Source organism: Choloepus didactylus, chromosome 20, assembly GCF_015220235.1.
Source record: "Choloepus didactylus isolate mChoDid1 chromosome 20, mChoDid1.pri, whole genome shotgun sequence".
Lineage (NCBI taxonomy): Eukaryota > Metazoa > Chordata > Mammalia > Pilosa > Megalonychidae > Choloepus > Choloepus didactylus.
In genome coordinates this window covers 33978984-33996365 of record NC_051326.1, presented here as the reverse complement: position 1 = coordinate 33996365, position 17382 = coordinate 33978984, and the positions used below count along the sequence as shown (strand labels likewise).

General features: G+C 37.1%; 1 protein-coding gene and 1 pseudogene across 4 annotated transcripts in view; both read left to right on the top strand.

Moving 5' to 3' along the window:
- The window catches only part of INTS9 (integrator complex subunit 9), a 132849-nt gene that overhangs the window by 6633 nt on the left and 108834 nt on the right, over positions 1-17382 (top strand). The gene's annotated exons all lie outside the window — the stretch shown is intronic.
- On the top strand, positions 11009-16266 carry LOC119516960 (annotated as a pseudogene).

Here is a 17382-nt window from a genome sequence, read left to right as displayed (position 1 = left end):
AAATGCTCTTTTCCTAAATAATGTATTTCTGTCTTACATCGTTCATTAGAATAGAAGACGACGTAATTAAATGTTCTAGTTTGATTGTCTTCCTACGTATATTTTTTTAACACTTTGAAAATATGGGGTAAAAAGCAGTAGTATTAATAATGTAAAGGATAATATTCTAATCATTACCATTTTTGAACGCCCACTCTATATCAGACACTGTGCTAGACACATTACTTACATTATCTTATTTAATCTTCACCAATACTCTGATACTGGACAAAAGTGGTGGATTCTCTGCCTGATGCATATAACAGCCAACCATGACACCAGGGTTTCAAAGAGAGAAAGAGTTTAATGCTAGACACAAAGCAGGAGATCAGACAGCCTATGGGCCTAAAAATCTGTCTCTCTGAGTCTAAGGAATTCAAGGTTTTTATGGATTCAAATAAGGGAAGATGGAGTTGTTGCTATTTCAATAACAAGTATAAGTAGAAACAATTTACAAATGTAAAGTAGTGAAGCTATGCTGGAACTAAGCTAACCATAAGAACAAGTCAATGCTAGTTGTGAGCTGACTCAAGTTCCTTCAAGGGGGTTGCCTTTGTGATTTTAAGACTCTAAAGGTAAAAAAAAACACATATAAAAGGGGTATAAGTGGCAAGATTTTTACAATCACAAATTCACAAGATAAAGGCTATATAATTATACAATCACTGTCCAAGATCAAGGCAACTAGATTACAGTTCAGCAGTTTCAAGCATTTCCTTCTGGCTATTCTAATACACTAGAAAGTAAAAAGAAATATCTATATATTGATTCAGTAATCATAATCATTTCTTAAATTCTAACTTCTTGGTTACAACTCCAGAGAAAAGGTTTTATTATTAAGTCACTTTTATACCTGAGAAACTGAAATGTAGAGAAATTAAGGAATTTGCCCAATGCCACATAGCTAATAAGTCATAGAGTCAAGATGTGAACAGGATGGCCTGAATCCAGAATCCATGCCCTCAACTCAGATGTTACCCATAAATTGAGACCAAGAGTTTCTGTTGATGATACCTTTGCAAAATAGAATGCACAGAAGAAATTTAAGACATTATTACAATATTGTTATGATTGGAGGTTTTTCCAAACATCTTAGCCAGAAATTTTGTACCTTTCCAACAAGTCTCTGTGCGTATGTGTGTGTGTATCTGGATCACATTATTTTACTAAAGTGAATTCCCTAGATGCCTATACTCCTTCAAATGTTACATATATCACTGTGTTATATGACTGTCAGAGCTTTTTTTGTGCTTTTCATAGAGGTAGTGCATATACATTTTTTTTGTTTGTTTAAGCAGTCTGTACATCAAGTTTAAAAAAAAAAAAACACAGTGGAAAAGATTTCCTCCCACTCCTTATCCTGCTCTCTAGGACGACTCTCAGCATATTTTTGTGTATCCTTTAGAGATAAATTCTATGTATTCACACACATGTATACAGTTTTAACCCCTTTTTTATTGTTTACATAATGGTGAGATTCTATCTACACTGGTTTTATAGATTCCTTTTTTTTTTTAACTTAGAAATGTATAGATCATTTCATATCAGCATATCTAGAACTGGTCTCATTTTATAAACAGCTGCATATCCACACCTAATAAAGCAGAATCTGCATTTAACAAGATCCCAGGTCATTTATTTTTGAGTTACTTAATTAATTTAAAACAATGAAATATTTACAGTGCTCCTTTCAAATAATTTAAGAAGTATTTCAGCAGACACTTTCTAGTTTCATTGCGTAAAGGAAGGCTGAAGTTGTTAGGCCTGGAGATAGATTTCCACCTCCCCCACCTACACACAACACACACACACACACACACCCTGATCTTTTGAAAATTGTTACCTAAAGTTTAGGGCACAGTTTTTGTTGCTAATATAAAACATAATCTATGAGATTAATGGCAGTATATCTCAATAAATATGCTAGAAAGAAATCAGCTGCATTGTGTGTTGTTTAGATATACCATAATTTATCTAATCAAGCCTATATTAATGAACAATAGGTTGTTTCCAATCTTTTGCAATTACAAATCATATTTCACAGATATTCTCCTGTGTGAGCATTTGAGGGAGTATATCTGTAGGATAAATTTCTAGTGGTAAAATTGATTGTTCAAAGGATATGTGCATTTTAAATTTGGTTTTATTGCCAAAAATGCTCCCCATAGATGTTTATCAGATTACACTATTGCCAGCAGTGTATTCAAATGCTCACCATTACAGTGTTGTCATCACGCTTGCAGTTTTTTCCCTCACTGGAAAGTGAAAAATATTTCTTTTTTTAATGCAAATTTATTGATATATATTCACATAACATACCATCCTTCAGAGTGTACAATCAATTGTTCATAGTTGTGCATTGATCACCACAATCAATCTTTAAACATTTTCATTACTCCCAAAAAATAAAAATAAAACTAGAATAAAAAAGAACATCCAAAACATTTCATTCCCCTTCTCCCCGCATTGTTCATTTAGTTTTTTTCCCACTCATTCATTGTTTTCTTTAATTTTATCAAAAAATTAAAAAAAAACAAAAAATTTTCAAACAAGACCAAACAGAGGATTAAGAAAAAACAAGTAACCTAAGATAACTGCATTTCTGCAAACTTGTTCCTGCCATATCCCCCAGAAATTAACAAATCATAGTGATTCCTTAGCATTCCCAGAACATTAAGTTTACCCTCCGTAACTTATCTGTTCTTATTAGATTATCGTTTCTCCTTCACTATTTGCTGTCTTTCTCTAGGTCCCCTACATTCTACAGTATAAACCATTTATTTTACATTTTTCACAGTGTTCACATTAATGGTAACATACAAGATTTCTCTTTTTTGTGCCTGGCTTATTTCGCTCAACATTATGTCTTCAAGGTTCATGTTGTCATATATTTAATGACATTGTTCCTTCTTACTGTGGCATAGTATTCCATCATGGGTATATACCACATTTTGTTGATCCACTCATCTGTTGAAGGACATTTGGGTTGTTTCCATCTCTTGGCAATTGTGAATATTGCTACTATGACATTGGTGTGCAGATATCTGTTCATATCACTGCTTTCATCTCTTGCGGGTATATACCGAGAAGTGCAATTGCTGGATCGAAGGGTAACGCTATATCTAGTTTTCTAAGGAACCTCTAGACTGTCTTCCAGAGTGGCTGTACCATTATACAGTCCCACCAACAATGAATAAGAGTTCCAATTTCTCCACATCCTCTCCAGCATTCCTAGTTTCCTGTTTGTTTAATGGCAGCCAATCTAATTGGTGTGAGATGTTATCTCATTGTGGTCTTAATTTGCATCTCCCTAATAGGTAGTGAAGCTGAACATTTTTTCATGTGGTTTTTTTTGGCCATTTGTATTTCCTCTTCAGAGAACTGCCTTTTCATATCTTTTGCCCATTTTATCATTGGGTGGTCTGTACTGTTGTTACTGAGTTGTAGGATTTCTTTATATATGTACGATATCAGTCTTCTGTCAGATACATGGTTTCCAAATATTTTTTCCCACTAAGTTGGCTGCCTCTTCACCTTTCTGACAAATTCCTTAAGGTACAGAAGCTTTTAAGTTTGAGGAGTTCCCTTTTATCTGTTTTTTCTTTTGTTACTTGTGCTTTGGGTGTGAGATCTAGCAAGTCACCTACTAATACAAGATTTTGAAGATGGTTCTCTACATTATCTTCTAGGAGTTTTATGGTACTGTCCCTTATATTGAGGTATTTAATCCATTTTGAGTTAATTTTTGTGTAGGATGTGAGGTAGGGGTCCTCTTTCATTCTTTTGCATATGGATATCCAGGTCTCTCAGCCCCATTTGTCGAGTAGACTGTTATGTCCCAGATCAGGGCCTTATCAAAGATCAGTTGACTGTAGATCTGGGGTCTATCTTCGAATTCTCAATTCGATTCCATTGATCAGTATGTCTGTCTTTGTGCCAGTACCATGCTGTTTTGACTACTGTAGCTTTATAATAAGCTTCAGAGTGTAAATCCTTCCGCTTCGTTTTTCGTTTTTTAGAATGTTTTTAGCAATTCAAGGCAACTTCCCCTTCCATATAAATTTGATAACTGTCTTTTCCAAGTCTGCAATGTAGGTTGTTAGAATTTTGATAGGAATTGCATTGAATCCGTAGATGAGTTTGGGTAGAATTGACATCTTAATGACATCTAGCCTTCCTATCATGAACAACGAATATTTTTCCATCTTTTTAGGTCCCCTTCTATGTCTTTTAGTAAACTTATGTAGTTTTCTATGTATAGGTCTTTTACATCTTTGGTTAAGTTTATTCCCAGGTATTTGATGTTTTTAATTGCTATTGAGGATGGTATCTTTTTCTTGTGTGTCTCTTCAGTTAGGTCATTTCTAGTGTATGGGAACATTACTGACTTATGTGCATTAATCTTGTATCCTGCTACTTGGCTAAATTTGTTTATTACCTCAGGTAGCTGTGTCATGGATTTCTCAGGGTTTTCCAGATATAAGATCATATCTTCTGCAAATAATAACAATTTTCTTCTTCCTTTCCAATTTGAATGCCTTTTATTTCTTTGTCTTGTCGGATTGCTCTGGCTAACACTTCTAGCACAATGTTGAATAACAGTGGTGACAGTGAGCATCCTTGTCTCATTCCTGATCTTAGAGGGAAGGCTTTCAGTCTCTCTCCATTGAGTACTATGCTGGCTGTGGGTTTTTCATATATTCCCTTTATCATATTGAGGAAGTTTCCTTCAATTCCTACCTTTTGAAGTGTTTTTATCAAAAAAGGATGCTGGATTTTGTTGAATGCTTTTTCAGCATCTATTGAGATAGTCGTTTGATTTTTCCCTTTTGATTTGTTAATGTGTTGTAGTACATTGATTGATTTTCTTATGCTGAGCCATCCTTGCATGCCTGGAATGAACCCCACTTGGTCATGGTGTATGATTTTTTTGATGTGTCTTTGGATTCGATTTGCAAGTATTTTGTTGAGAATTTTTACATCTGTATTCATTAGGGAGATTGGCCTGTAGTTTTCCTTTCTTGTAACATTTTTACCTGGTTTTGGTATTAGAGTAATGTTAGCTTCATATGATGAGTTAGGTAGTGTTCCATTTTCTTCAGTGTTTTGAAAGAGTTTAAGTAAGATTGGTGTCAGTTTTTTGGAAAGTTTGGTAGAATTCCCCTGTGAAGCCATCTGGCCCTGGGCATTTATTTGCGGGAAGCTTTTTGATGACTGATTGGATCTCTTTGCTTGTGATTGGTTGGTTGAGGTCTATTTCTTCTGTGGTCAGTCTAGGCTGTTTATGTGTTTCCAAGAAATTGTCCATTTGCTCACATTATCTAGTTTGTTGTTAATATAATTGTTCATAGTATCCTCTTACGATTTTTTAAATTTCTTCAGGATCTCCAGTAATGTCGCCTTTCTCACTTATTATTTTGCTTATTTGGGTCTTTTCTCTTTTAGATTTTGTCAGTCTAGCTAGGGGCTTGTCAACCTTGTTGACCTTCTCAAAGAACCAACTTTTGGTGGTGTTTATTCTCTCTATTGTCTTTTGTTCTCTATATCATTTATTTCTGCTTTAATCTTTTGTTATTTCTTTTCTTCTGCTTGGTTTAGGATTAGTTTGTTCATTTTCTAGCTTCTTCAGTTGTTCCATTAGTTCTTTGATTTCAGCTCTTTCTTCCTTTCTAATTATTCTAGTTTGCTAATGCTGTGGAATGCAAAACACCAGAGATGGATTGGCTTTTATAAAAAGGGGGTTTATTTGGCTACACAGTTACAGTCTTAAGGCCATAAAGTGTCCAAAGTAACACATCAGTAATCGGGTACCTTCACTGGAGGATGGCCAATGGCAGCTGGAAAACCTCTGTTAGCTGGGAAGGCACATGGCTGGCGTCTGCTCCAAAGTTCTGGTTTCAAAATGGCTTTCTCCCTGGATGTTCCTCTGTAGCAAGCTTGCTCCTCTTCAAAACATCACTCACAGCTGCACTGAGTTCATTCTCTTTGAGTCAGCTCATTATATGGCTCCACTGATCAAGGCCCACCCTGAATGGGTGGGGCCATGCCTCCATGGGAATATCTCATCAGAGTCATCACCCGCAGCTGGGTGGGGCACATTCCAAGCAAATCTAATCAGCACCAAAACGTCTGCCCCACAAGACCACATCAAAGACAGTGGCGTTTGGGGGACACAACACATTCAGACCGGCACACTAATGTATGCATTTAAAGCTGTAAATTTCCCCCTCAATACCACCTTTGTTGCATCCCATGAGTTTTGATATGCTGTGTTCTCATTTTCATTCGTCTCTATATTTAGCAGTTTCTCTTGCTATTTCTTCTTTAACCCACTGATTGTTTAGGAGTGTGTTGTTTAACCTCCAGATATTTGTGAATTTTCTAAGTCTCTTACGGTTATTGACTTCTAATTGTATTCCATTGTGATCAGAGAATGTGTTTGAATAATTTCAGTCTTTTTAAATTTATTGAGGCTTGTTTTATGGCCCAGCAAATGGTCTGTTTTGGAGAAAGTTCCATGACCACTAGAGATGAATGTGTAACCTGGTGATTTGGGATGTAGTGTTCTATAAATGTCTGTTAATTCAAACTCATTTATCAGATTGTTTAGGTTTTCAGTTTCCTTATTGTTCCTCTGTCTGGTTGATCTATCTATAGGAGAGAGTGATATGTTGAAGTCTCCCACAATTAGTGTGGAAACATCTATCACTTCCTTCAGTTTTGCCAGTGTTTGTCTCATGTATTTTGGGGCACCTTGATTGGGTACAGAAATATTTATAATTGTTATTTCTTCTTGTTGAATTGTCCCTTTCATTAGTATATAGTGACCTTCTTTGTCTTTTATAACATCTTTGCATTTAAGGTCTCTTTTAGCTGAGATTAATATTGCTACTCCTGCTTTTTTTGGCTATAGCTTGCGTGGAATATTCTTTTCCATCCTTTCACTTTCAGTTTCTTTGTGTCCCTGTGTCTATGATGAGTCTCCTGTAAGCAACATATTGATGGTTCATATTTTTTAATCCATTCTGCCAATCTGTATCTTTTAATTGGGAAGTTTAATCCATTCACATTCAATGTTATTAGTATGAAGGCATTTCTTGAATCAGCCATCCTATCCTTTGGTTTATGTTTGTCAGATATTTTTCCCCCACTCTGTCTTTATTTCCTTTAACATACCCTTACTAAATCTCTTTAGTTCTGAACTCTTCTCCATCTCTCTCTCTTTTCTTTGTTTCTCTGCCATTCGGTCTCCCTTTAGTATCTCAAATAGGGCAGGTCTCTTGTTAGCAAATTCTCTCAGCATTTGTTTGTCTGTGAAGATTTTAAGCTCCTTCTCAAATTTGAAGGAAAGCTTTTCTGGATAAAGAATTCTTGGTTGGCAGTTTTTCCCATTCATAATTTTAAATATGTCATACCACTGCCTTCTTACCTCCATGGTGGCCACTGAGTAGTCACTGCTTAGTCTTATGTTGTTTCCCTTGTATGTGGTGAATTGCTTCTCTCTTGCTGCTTTTAGAACTTGCTCCTTCTCTTTAGCATTTGACAATCTGATCAAAATATGTCTCAGAGTGGGTTTATTTGGATTTATTCTGTTTGGAGTTCGTTGGGCATCAGTGATTTACATATTTATGTTGTTTAGAAGGTTTGGGAAGTTTTCCCCAACAGTTTGTTTGAATACTCTTCCTAGACCTTTACCCTTCTCTTCCTCTTCTGGAACACCAATGATTCTTATTTTTGAGTGCTTTATTTTGTCTGTCATATCCCTGAGATCCATTTCAATTTTTTTTTATTTTTTCTCCATTCTTTCTTTTCTACTTTCACTTTCCATTCTGCATTCTTCAAGTTGGCTCATTCTTTCCTCAGCTTCCTCTAATTGAGTACTGTATGTATCCAGAATCTTTTTAATTTGATCAAGTTTCTTTTATTTCTATAAGATCATCTATTTTTTTTTATTTACTCTTTCAAATTCTTCTTTATGCTCTTCTAAGGTCTTCATGTTCTTTATATCCTGTGCCATGATGTTGTTTGTGATTACTTCTTTGATTAATTGCTCCAAATACTGTATCTCCTCTAATGTTTTGACTTGGGTGTTTGGGTTTGGGTTATCCATCTCTTCTGTTTTTTTCCCTATGCTTTAAAATTTTCTGTTGTTTTTGGCCTCTTGGCATTTGCTTATCTTGCTAAGGTTCTTTTAGGATATGCAGGTTTATTTGAACAATTATGTATAATTTGTCAGAGCGATAGCTTGGTGGAGCGCATTTTCTCTGACTTACCAGCACATGGCACCCCCCCAAGCCACCTATTATCCTCTAGCCAGTTCTCCCCAACTTCGTGTTTGTAATGAGTAGGGGTCTAGATCTTGTGGGGGAGTAATCAGTGCACCAAATTTCTGTGTGTAGTTGGTGCAGCCAGCCCTGAAGGTGGTGGTGGGGGGGTGGGTTCCCTGTGTACTTAGGAAGGGAAGGCGGCTTTAAAACTCAAATCTCCTAGCAGTTCCTAGAGACTTAAAGCTGTTGCACAAGCCCAACCCTTTGGCTTAGACTCCCCACAGTCTCTGTCTGCTGCTGGCCCACAAGTCCCTGGGATTGGTGCATGGTCTTGGGACTTCTGTGTGGGACCCCGCCTCCAATCCACAACATCACAGGCAAGCGGAATCCCCAAAGGAAGCTCTGGGTCACTGCACTATGCAGGGGCGTTCCCAGCCTGCTGAAAAGATGGATGTACGTGGCATGGTCATTTCCCCCTTTTGCAGACCTCCACCTTCCTAGCTCCGGGACAGTTAGCTACGGGTGTGTGAAAGGCTATTGTCCACGCCAGCTACTGAGGCAGGTGCCCAGGGTGTGGAAGGCACACCCCACCGTGCTTGACTGCGCAGCTGTCACTGCTGGAGCTGCAGCTGCTTTGGGGATTTTTTAAATGATCCGTCTCCAAAGACAGACCCCCGGTTTCTCCTGACTGCAGCATGGCTGCCGTCCCCAGTAGCCTCACTCACTCATTTCTGAGCGCAGACTCTTGGTTTCAACAGGTGCACAGTCCCTGTGGATTTAGCTGACCTTGTCCAGCTGGTGTAACTCTGTAACTGGTATTCTGGAGCACTTTCTGTCTTTTATCTAATGTTTTTCATGAAGAAGTTTTTTGCTCTGCCTCTCCTAATCTGCCATTTTGGATCCTCTTTCGAAAAATCATATTTCATTGTAGCTTTAATTTGTTCTCTTATTATGTGTGAGATGTGTGTTCTAGTTTGCTGATGCTGCCATTAAGCAAATACCAGAAATGGGTTGGCTTTTATAAAGGGGGTTTATTTGGTTACACAGTTACACTCTTAAGGCCTTGAAGTGTCCAAGGTAATGCATCAACAATTGGGTACCTTCACTGGAGGATGGCCATTGGTGTCCGGAAAACCTTTGTTAGCTGGGAAGGCACATGGCTGGTGTCTGCTCCAGAGTTCTGGTTTGAAAATGGCTTTCTCCCAGGATGTTCTTCTCTAGGCTGCAGCTTCTCTCCAAAATGTCATTCTCCGTTGCTCTTCGGGCGTTTGTCCTCTCTTAGCTTCTCCAGAGCAAAAGTCGGCTTCCAAAGGCCATCTCCAAAATGTCTCTGTAAACTGCTGCTCCTCTCTCACCTCCTGTGCATTCTTCAAAGTGTCCCTCTTGGCTGTAGCAAGCTCGCTCCTTCTGTCTGAGCTTATATAGTGCTCTAGAAAAGTAATCAAGGCCCATGCTGAATGGGCGGGGCCACACCTCCATGGAAATTATCTAATCAGAGTTATCACCTACAGTTGGGTGGGTCACATCTCCATGGACACACTCAGTCAAAGAATTACAATCTAATCAACACTAATATGTCTGCCTACACAAGATTGCATCAAATATAATGCCATTTTGTGGGGCATAATACAGTCAAACTGGCACAATGTGTAACATCATGTCGTATTATTAAGAGCATTTGTATTTCCATTTCCTTCTCAACTCTCTTCTGTTCCACTTCATCTATTAATATTGCAGTACTAAACTGTTTTACCTTATGTAGCTTTATATTATGTTTTAATATCTGGTAGTACTAGTTCTTACTCATTACCCTTTACCTCCATATTTTCCAGACTGCTCTTAAACATTTATTTTTTCTTATGAATTTTAGAATCAGTTTGTCTGGTTCTCAGTAAAATCCTATTCATATTTTTATTGCTATCAAGTTAAATTTACAAAATTTAAGGAGAGAATTTTTTTCAGTGTATCATTGAGTCTATCCAAGGACAAAGAATGTTTTTACCTTTATTTAAACCTTCTTTTATATCCTTCGGTAGCACCGTAAAACTTTTTCTTTGTATAGCTCTTGACTATATCTGGTTAATTCTTTATCTAAGTATTTTATCATTTTAATTGTTACTGTAATTGGAATATTTTACTCCATAGCTTACAAATAATGAGACTATTTATGTTTTGTATTCTTTATTCAGTCCCTTGTTGAATTCTCTTATTACAATTTTTAACAGTTTTTCCAGTTAATTCTCTTACTTTTTACAGGTGTATAATTTTGCAAATTTTTTTTAACCTCACTTCTCTCTGTGGTGTAATTTCATTGGCTCATACCTCCAGAATAGTTTGCAATAGGGGTGGTGGTAGGCATCTTTGTTCTATTTCTGACACTGGTGGACATACTTCTTTAATTCAACCTGTCACTGTAAAGTTGGCTTTTGAGTTGAAATTTTTGTATATTTTAACTTGCATACTATAGCTAGTTGCTTTCTTGCTCCAAAATCTTCTAGTCATTAGTAAAGTGAGATTCTTTTACATAGACCAACAATAAGTCATTTTCTAAAGGAAAGCTCTATATGTGTTTTATTGTTTGTCTTAGGCTATTAATTATATCTTGTAAGCCATTTTCAGACTTGTGAGATAACAATGGCTTTTATAACTTAAAGTAAATTCTTAGGTGGTACATAACAGAGTCATAGAAGTAAAAGACTTCTATGACCTTAAAAGAAAATTGCAAGGTTTCCTTGGAAAACAGAACAGCCAGGAATAGTTTCTCTGTGCTTCAGAGACAGGCCTGACAAATCCAAGTGTAAACAGATCAGTCTGTTAAAATAAACAAAATTACCACACAAACAAAAAAATCTCCTTAGAAAGGAAAAGGGATTCAGAGCCCTAGGCAGTGGTTTATTTATTTTAAATGGTATTTGATTCAAGCTGTGTAGCTTGAATAGGAAGTAACTTGCTGAACAGAATCTGTAATAGTTCTAGCTAACAGAAGACAAGTAATAACAAAAATCCATTCTTTATCTATACATTTCAACCAGTGTTATCAAATGCCTGTCTTATACAAAACCTGCTTGGTGCTGTGGGACATATTGAAGAGTAATAAAACATAAACCCTACCTATCAATAACTCTGTATTCTGCATATACTCTTTATGTGTATTATTTAACGTATGTAGTTTGGGTGATAGACTTGATAAATTTAATAGTGAGCTATGTAAGAGTAGGATTATAAAAGATGAACTTCCTACAGAAGTAAAATTGGAGCTGGCCTTGAAAAGTACTGTGATTGACAAATGTGTGTAGGAGAAGGAGAGTTGTGTCTATTCCAGAGAGGAGGCTCAGTTAAAGTAAAAGGATTTGGAGAGATGAGGTGTTCACTTTCCGCAATAATATGCATATACGATTTGTTGTGTATTTTTTGCTTTTTAGTGCTTTGTAGCAGTATATGTAAAATGGATACATTGTTGCCCTCTAACATCCTTCTAATTCATTACTTTACAATATCAACCTTTTCCATGTATGTACATTTTATTGCTACAGTAAAACCCTGTAGATGAGGTCAAGAGCAGAGTTGTTTAATGTTTTAAGAGGGACAGCTAGAAAGGTATATTGAAGCCACATCATGGTGGACTTTGATTACAAGACTTACTGCTTTGAACAGTAATAGAATAAGGGTATATTTTTAGAAAAAGTTTCGAGGAAGTTTAAATGCTTGAAGTGAGAATTTTTAAACATCTGGAGCCTTTAAATTCATCCCTTTGGAAATCTAGAATGAAGGAGTTGGGAAAACTGAGTATTAACACACTTAAGAAAAACTTTGGAATTGAAAATCAAAAAATATGACTTTGTTGCAATTATAGAAAATAATTTGAAAAGGGAGGTATAATCAAAACATGAAGAATAAAGAGCTTAGCAATTGTGTCAAAGCAAATGTGAAGCTGTAATTGTCTACCTAGGACAGAATTTCTCTAAGCACTTTACAAAGGAGTTCATAAGCAGTAAAAGAATTCAGAAATACATCAGAAGGTAAAAGGCATCCAGAGAATTAGTGGGGCCATTTGATGAGCACACAATGAGAAAGAAGACTCAAGATAGGAAAAAGGAGAGAACAGAGACCCTCAATTCCTTCATTTTCAACTGTGTTGGAAAGCATTAGGGGAGTCCCATTCCTCCAGCATTGATAAATGCGTAGAATATTTTACGTCACATCACCAGGTCAAATCTAGACCTATTAGAAGATATGATGCTGTCCTCAGAGTTTTTTGTCTTTGTTTTTTGATATAATTTTCATACAGTGAAACTAGCACATATTTCAAGTTTACATACAGCTTGATGAATTTTTACCTATAAATGCCTCCATGTATTCACTATTCAAATTAAAACATAGACCATTGCCATCAACCTTGTTCCTTTCCCAATCAATAACTCCCATCCACCCTATTCTGACTTCTGTCACGATGTATTAGATTTGCTTATTCTTAAACTTCATTTAAATAGAACCATACTGTCTGTTCTCATTAGTATCTGGCTTCTTTAACTCAACATAATGCTGACTTCAAAGTTTTGAAGGATGAAATTGTTGAATTGTTGGCTAAATTATGTCACCCATCTACAAATAGCAACTTGGTAGAGGACTGGCAGACTGTTTGGAATTACCATATATATGTAATTCAACCTGATGAAACCTATTTCTGTGTTGGGCAAGCTGCTGAAATTCAGTGGAATACTGTCAGGCAAAAGCAATATGGTTTCTTTTTAAAGTAAATCAATCTGACTAAAACTTGGTTCTTTAATTCACTTAAATTTTCAGAATTCTTTTCTCAAAATAAGGATAGCATTGTAGTCCAATTGAAACAGACTCAAAAAATTTTTCAGAACATAATTGAAAGGTAAAAAGAAGAAAAAAATTGCCTGTAATTTTACCATCTAGAATAACCATTGTCTAACATTTTGGTGTGCATTAAAAACCTGAAAATTAATTACAAATACAACACTGTTGTGCTGGTTTGGTTATATTCTGTCCCCTAGAAAAGCCATATTCTTTAATGCAATCTTGTGGGGGCAAACTGATTAGTCTGTTGATTAGAGTGGAACCTCTGATTAAATTATTTCCATGGAGATGTGGACCTCACCATTCAGGGTGGGTCTTGATTCACTGGATTACTTAAGAGAGCTCTAGAGCTAGAGCTGACAGAGAGGCTTAGAGATGCTTCAGATGTGGACAGAAGGATGTTTGGAGATGCTAAGCTAAGAGATGAAGCCCAGAGTTTGCCCCAGAGAAGCTAAGGGAAGACAACCAGACACTTAAGAGGGAAACACCCTGGGAGAAAGAACCAAGGGTGCACAGGAGCTGAGAGAGAGGAGGTGAAACACAGTCCAGGACCAGCAGACGCTTTCCACATGCCTTCGCAGCTGACAGAGGTGTTCCGGATGCCTTCGGCGATTCTTCAGTGAAGGTATCCTCTTGTTGATGACTTAGTTTGGAAACTCTTATGGCCTCAGAACTGTAAATTTGTAACTAATAAATCCCCTTTTATTAAAGCCAATCCATTTCTGATATTTTGCATAATAGCAGCATTAGCAAACCAGAACAATTGTAGACCAAAGTACAGTGTATAGGTCAATCATGTATAACCTTTAATGTGATTTCTTTTGGTGGTAATGGAATTTTTGATTTGGAGCATAGATGTATTCCTAATTGCTATGAAAGTTTAGAGCATTACTTATGATTTTAATTTATTATTGTTATTTATACCCTTATTTCTATTTCCCATATTCCTCATTTCCTTTCCTCCTAATGCTGTTACCTTTTTCCTCTCCACTGCCTTTAAAACTTTGTTGCCTATAGAAACCTCCATGGTAATTATCCTTTTTGCCAAAAATGGAAAAATTATTTTCTTGATCATAAAAGAAAATATGGTTAATGTGAAGAAGACAAAAAAAAAGACACGAATAGTACAGAAGTATCTAAAGTAGAAAGTGTAAGTTCCAATATGATCAGCTACCCCTCTCCCCACAGTAAGCACTTTTACCAGTTTGGTGTGTGTGCTTCCAGTCTTTTTTTCCCCTTCAAGTGTGTGTGTGTGTGTGTGTGTGTGTGTGTGTGTGTGTGTGTGTGTGTGTGTGTGTGTAAATGGGGTCATATACATGGATATGTGAACTTTTTTTTCATCATTTATTAAGTGCAGGTGCCAGACAACCAACACTTTTGGCTCCCAGTCCAACCCATACCTATTTTCCCTCCATCACCCTTTACTGTTTGTTATCAGCATTCTCACCCTTCCTGAGCTTCTGTTGGGAAAATTTTGCTTTTTATGACCTCTCTCTGCTTCTTTACTCATTTCCGTAGAAAACCAAGGTAGAGAACAGGATAAGTAGATGATCTTAGCCGTAAGTGTCAGTTACTCAGCTGTGTGTGATATCTAGCTGCTCTCCAACCAGAAAGTGGCTTTTTTGTGTTCACCATGCATGCTACAAATTTTCTGCCCACTTAGAAAATTATCCCTCTATCCAGCTGTGTATCCAGTTTGACAGTGAGTATGACTGGCATATTTAACAGCTCTCCTGCAAGACAGAATCAAGGTAGAAAATGGAAGGAAGTGAAAGATTACCAAATAAAATTGAAATATATTTATAGACTTGTCAGAATGTTGCGGGGCCTGACCCAAAATTCTTAGCAGGAGTAATAGTTCCAAATTAGGCAAATTTAGCTCAAAAGAAGCCAGTAAGTCAGGATGGCATGGTAGAAGGCAAGGATTCTCCACAGATTATACCTCCCCTTCTTCCACACTAAGAATCTTACAGAATTGTTAGGACATCCAGTATCTCCTAATGAGCCACAGTTACTGACGGCAGTGAATATTTATACCTCTCAGTTGTGCTGGGACAGAGAAAAGTTCACAAGCCGTGGAAGAACTAGGTTTCTCATTTTTAAAAGAGATGTTTGGGGGTCAGGGGAGCGGCCTTCAAGTGACAGCAACACACGATGGCAACCACCACAGGCTCGGACAATTAATGAAAACTGAATATACAGCCTTAAAATAGAATGTGGACCTAAATACCCAGAAGCACCCCCCTTTGTAAGATTTGTAACAAAAATTAATATGAATGGAGTTAATAGTTCTAATGGAGTGGTGTACCAGTGTGTATATATTATGTCACCAGAAAAAGCCATGTTCTTTGATGCAATCTTGTGAGGGCAGACATATTAGTGAGGATTAATTTGGAACCTTTGGATTAGGTTGTTTCCATGGAAATGTGCCCTACCTAACTGTGGGTGATAACTCTGATTGGATAGTTTCCATGGAAGTGTGGCCCCGCCCATTCAGTATGGGCCTTGAATTAGTTTACTAGAGCACTAGATAAGCTGAAACAGAAGGAGTGGGCTTGCTACAGCCAAGAGGGACACTTTGAAGAACACACAGAAGCTGAGAGAGTAGGTGCAGTTGAGAGACAGTTTGAAGACTGCCATTGAAAGCAGAATCTTGCTCCAGAGAAGCTAAGAGGGGACAAATGCCCCAAGAGCAACTGAGAGTGACATTTTGAAGAGTAGCTATGGCCTAGAGAGGAACGTCCTAAGAGAAAGCCATTTTGAAACCAGAACTTGGAGCAGATGCCAGCCACGTGCCTTCCCAGCTAACAGAAGTTTTCTGGATGCCATTGGCCATCCCCCAGTGAAGGTACCCGATTGTTGATGCGTTACCTTGGTCACTTTATGGCCTTAAGACTATAGCTGTGTAACCAAATAAACTCTCTTTTATAAAAGCCAATCCGTTTCTGGTGTTTTGCAAAAAGGCAGCATTAGCAAATTAGAACAGATGGTATGCCCAAGAGCCATATCAGTGCTAGCAAAATGGCAGAATTCATATAGCATGAAAGTTGTCCTGCAAGAATTTTGGCACCTAATGATGTCTAAAGAAAATATGAAACTCCCTCAACCGCCTGAAGGACAGTGTTACAGCAGTTGATCAAAAAGAAAAACCACAGGCCCTTCCCCCTGACCCCTGTTCAATTTAAGCAGTCTTCATTTTCCACAGTAGTAAATTTTCTAGATACATCGTGTAGACCTCAAAGTACTGGAAAGGGAGCTCCCATTCAGAGGCATTCTATCTTAAGATACTGTAAATGATACTAATTTTTTGTCCATTTGAAATATGTAAGTTATGCTATAACAAAAAAATAATTAAAAAGGAGAGAGAGAGAAAGATGTTTGGACTAGTTTATCTTAGAATACCTTCCAGCTTATAATTCTTACATTAAATTCAGAAAGTCATTTGTTGTACAGTGCAATGGCACAGACATTCCTTGATGACAGGTTATATAAAAGAGAAGGAGTTTTGGATAACCTAGTGAAATGATGGAAAAATGAGAAACAGCATTTTAGCATTAAAAGAGAGCTTAGACCACCTCGGCAAGTGAACTCACTGCCCTCCCCCCTACATGGGACCTGACTCCCAGGGGTGTAAATCTCCCTGACAATGCAGGATATGACTCCTGGGAATGAATCTGGACCCAGCATCATGGGATTGAGAACATCTTCTTGACCAAAAGGGGGATGTGAAATGAAACGAAATAAAGCTTCAGTGGCTGAGAAATTTCAAATGGAGTCGAGAGGTGACTCTGGTGGACATTCTTACGCCCTATATAGCTAACACTTTTTAGGTTTTAATGTATTGGAATAGCTAGAAGTAAATACCTGAAACTACCAAACTCCAACCCAGTAGCCTTGACTCTTGAAGACGATTGTATAGCAATGTAGATTACAAGGGGTGACAGTATGATTGTGAAAACCTTGTGAATCACACTCCCTTTATCCAGTGTATGGATGGATGAGTAGAAAAAAGGGGACAAAAACTAAATGAAAAATAGGGTGGGATGGGGGGTATGATTTAGGTGTTCTTTTTTATTTTTATTTTTTATTCTTATTCTGATTCTTTCTGGTATAAGGAAAATGTTCAAAAATAGATTGGGGTGATAAATGCACAACTATATGATGGTACTGTGAACAGTTGATTGTACACCATGGATGATTGTATGGTATGTGAATATATCTCGATAAAACTGAATTTTTAAAAAAAAGAGCT